The sequence below is a fragment of the Limulus polyphemus genome, unplaced genomic scaffold, assembly GCF_000517525.1.
Source record: "Limulus polyphemus unplaced genomic scaffold, Limulus_polyphemus-2.1.2 Scaffold3612, whole genome shotgun sequence".
NCBI lineage: Eukaryota > Metazoa > Arthropoda > Merostomata > Xiphosura > Limulidae > Limulus > Limulus polyphemus.
The window spans coordinates 1,978-6,462 of NW_013669222.1; the positions used below are offsets into that span (position 1 = coordinate 1,978).

Consider the following 4,485-nt stretch of genomic DNA (forward strand, 5'->3'; position numbering starts at 1 on the left):
TGGTCAAATTTGGATTAGCACCTTTAAAGGGCTCATATATATATTTTCAAATTTCACACACACACCAAGTTTATCATGCATTCTTTTAATCTGTAGAACCCAGCCATGGCATTTGGATTTCTGTATCCCTGTCATGCCCTGAAAAGGCCCGTTTTTCATGATGGTTTTGTCTGAATCGACTTTTCTTCTACTTCTTCATCACCCGAGACTTGCCTTCATTTCTGCCGCCTCCTTTAGATTTTTACTTTTAATTTGAAACCTTAACTCTTCTCAATAAAACACAAGTGGCCTCTGAGAACATTAATCCATACGATCTAAATTCACCAACAAGGAAGATTGCTTAATTAATGAATAATTATTTTTGCAATTAACCTTTTGTCCCTGAAACCAGCTCAATACTTATCCACACTTAGACAAAACTAGATATTAAACACAATATTCCTATCGACGTCAAATTCTCTCAAAAACCCGGCCCTAAATTAAAATCGTTACTAAACAAAAATTATTTAGAATCACACAATACCAACGTCATTCTACATCGGAGAAACAGGAAGAAAATTGGAAACTAGATTGACAGAACACAATAAAAAAAACCGACCCATGTTTTCCACCATTGCAACTCAAAAAAACATAGTATATCTATTAAAAACACGGTAATTTTAAACAAAAAACCAAACATAAACAAACGAAAAATCAAGGAATCCATCTTAATTGAACAAAACAACCCTACTCTAAACCAACACTAAGTCTTGCAACTATATCCGCTCATGTGACCTATTTGTTGTATTCTGTATATATATATATATATATCCGTGTCAGTGTAAACTATTTGTACCTGATGATAACAAAACCTTGTCGAAACGTTGTACATTTGTTGTTATGTTAACCTTATATTAAAGTGTTTCTTCATTACTCATTCAAGCCGTCTCCAAGCATTATTAGCCTCAAAGTGAGTTGCTCGTCATCGAATTCTGTTCTGGAAATTCTACGATCTCCAAGATCGCAAAATGTAAACCATTAATTTTAATATTATTATTGAAAATAAAGCGTTATTCTCCCCGGCGGGGAATCGAACCCCGGTCTCCCGCGTGACAGGCGGGGATACTCACCACTATACTACCGAGGACTGGTAATTTGAGTTGGTATCTAGTGTGATCTCTCATTGTTTGAACTAGATTCACACATATGTAGTGCTTAAAGTAGGGTGGGATGTTATTCCACTTCTTTACAGGAGGATCCGAAACCATTCCTCTAATATTTTGGTAGACTTGAAACCGCCCAAGTACTTTTACAGTTGTCTAGGGCTACACTAAATATCTTTACCCTCTCTTTCTTCTCCCTTTCGCACCAGTACGGGCGGCAAGACACAACACAAAATGACTTTGAAAAAAAAGTGCAAAGCACAGAATCACACAAGTTTTAGTGGGCACTAATCGGGCTTTCTTTGGTCCCGACTTGTGAAAGTGACAATACTAGTAAAGAAGTGGGCTAGCATCCCGCCCCACTTCAAACACTACATATATGTGATTCCCTTTTTTAATCATTTTGATATCGATCTTCGTGGAGAATTGAATTGGACTCGATTATCTGAGTAATCGTCATAACCCTATCGTTCATAATATATTACATTATATATTCACTTCCTTTTATATGCCCCTCAGTGGTATGTCTGAGGCCGCTGGGGGTAGATCACAGATAGCCCATTGTATAGGTTTGTGCTTAATTTCAGACAATCCTCTGATATATATGATTTTTCCTAATAAAAAGATAAATCGCAAACAGGGGTTCGTTTCTCCATAGGATAGAAAGCTATTTTCGTCGAAGTAAAATATTAGTTTATTTTTCTTTAAATAAGTAGCAGTATGACCAGTATTAGCCAATCTGAAAATTACATATAAAAGTTAGTATTTTGAGAAATTCATTTGTACTTAAAAAGTTCTATGAGCGTACAAACTGGGCAGTTTCTTGTGCCTCCACCTTGAGGTATAAATTGAAACTCTATCTAGACATTATTTAACCCTACTGATTTATACTTATATTTTACACTAATATATATTTTTCTGAAAGTCTTGTTTACATTTCAAAAATATTTATCGCTGATTCTTCTTCGATCATATAATACTTTAAAATTTCTACCGCAATAAAAACTTCATGGATTTTCTCTTATATCCTTACTTCGCAAATCCACATATAGCAATTTTTACATTACTTTTTACGCGAAATGTTTGCTAGTCGTTGTAATGTCTACTTTAAAAATCATCTGTAAATTCGAAAACGAAAAAAAAAAAAACCCCGTTGCAATATGAATAGATGAAGTCTTCATTTATCTACAATGACCATGGAAATATATACAATAACGTTTATAAGAACAATGCAGCTCGACAAAAGAAGCAAATAAAGGATATTGGAGAATTTTTGATGATTGTATATATATATATATATCATAAAAAGTCTGTGGTCTGTTCTGATTGATTAACAGGTTCTAAAGAGTAGACCTTCGATCTGTTTCTGACTCTGCGCCTAATAAATACGAACTGTTCATTCAATCATACAAAAGTCACAAGCGGTTTCTATTACGTAAAAGTTCTGATGAATTTTCTTATGCATCTTTCACACAAAATATTTTGTAACCTATAAATACTTTAATGTGCGACCACATTCCAACTAAAGAAGGCTGAAATGTTGTTTATTACTGAGCTTTAAAATGTCGATTTATATTTAAAATGTAAAACATAACCATAACTTTAAAAAGCAATTAACTCATTTTTCAGAAAACATAGCTTAATGATAAAATAAGACACGAACATAATAACAGGAAGCGTTCATTAAACGTTTCGGAATCTTCATAATTCCATCATCAGTAATCTAGAAATACTAAACAAACAAAAAATATTTGCAATTTGGTTTCGATACCCACGGTGGGCAGAGCACAGATAGCCGATTTTGTAACTAATTGTGAAAATGAAATCTAACTTGAATTCTCGGTAGTATAGTGGTGAATATCCCCGCCTGTTTTTGAACGGCTCTCTCAGTTTGGAAAGTGCTTTTTGAATTTTTTAAAATATTTTTCTGAGTGTGGAAGTTCCTGGACCTATCAACTATTTCTTGTGCTTCTGCTGACCAGTATAGCTGTTTAGATGTTACGAAGAAGACTGTGTTTGTGAATGCACCTAATATAAATCAAGGTAAGGTAATGCAAGCAGTTATTTCTCAGTTTGGTGATGCTTCAGTTTCATCTATTGTCCCTCGTCCTTGGGGGGGGGGGGGGGGCTATCAAGTTACATTTGTTTTAAATGATGATGTAGATTTTGACTATTAATGATGAAAACCATGTAGCGCAAGGGGTGTTTAGCCGTACGTTGACTGTTTCTTTTTTCAGTGTTCCTGAATACGTTACTGATGCGAGCATTATTTCCAAGTTGCATGAATTTGAATGAGATGTTAAAAGTGCTATCGTATGGAAACGGGACCAAGGCATTTACAATGGTATCCGGTTTGTGCGAGTATCTTTTTCTGATTCTCGTACATCATTACCTTATATGATTAAGGTGTTGAATCTGTTTGGTAAAAGTCTATTTATTGAAACGAAGCATGATTATCAACATCGTGTGTGTAACTTGCGTCTCGCTGAGGATCATCTGTACCGTGATTGTCCCCAGTTGATTTGTCATCGGCAAGGTCATGTTGTTCGTCGTTGTCAATGGGTCGTGGAAAGACCTGTTGACGAAGAACAGTCTTCTAGAGCCCCAAATACAGAATCGCAGTGGTGGACGATTCGAAAGGGGTGGAAGGTGGAGGTGATGTTCTTCATAAATCAGCAGTTTTAGATGTCGAGATTAATCGCTTTCCGTCTCCTGTAGCTTCTACATAGAATCGTGAAGAGTGCATAGCCAGTACTAGGGTTTTATCAACTGACTGTGATCCTGAAGTGCCACCGTTGGAGAGGAAGACGGCCGACCCGTCTATGTCTTCACTGTCAACAACTGTTCCACCTGATACCCCTTCGGTTCGATGTAGGGAATATGCGAAAGTGGTTGATGTGGAGGTGGAACCTTCGAATATTGGTAGGAAGAGAATTTTGGAATCACCTGATACTCGTCTGAGTAAGGCTCGAATACCTCGTGTGAGAAAAACTACTAACAAAAAATAAATTACATTTATTATAATTTTCCCCAGTATGGCGAATCTATTTAAGATAGGGGTGGTGATTTGTAATGGGCTGAAAGACATTGTTAAATTGAAAAAGTATTTGACATATTTTAGTTCGCTTTATTTTGTAATTTGTTTTCAAGAGACATTTTTTACTGATCAATATTATTATTTAATTAGTAAACTTGGCCAAGGCCATTTTTTATGTCAAATGTGGTCGTCAAGGGGTGGGAGTTTTTGTGTACCCTACACTTTCTCAGTTTGTCAGTTACAGTATGCTGATCAGTTGGAAGTGTTTTACAATCACAAAAAAGAAACCTATCATTCAATAGGTAT

General features: G+C 35.7%; 1 non-coding gene across 1 annotated transcript; it reads right to left on the reverse strand.

Moving 5' to 3' along the window:
- Window positions 1-1,054: 1,054 nt before the first annotated feature.
- On the reverse strand, window positions 1,055-1,126 carry Trnad-guc. Its single transcript has one exon. It is a non-coding gene; the product is annotated as a tRNA-Asp (tRNA).
- Between the last annotated feature and the right edge of the window lie 3,359 nt (window positions 1,127-4,485).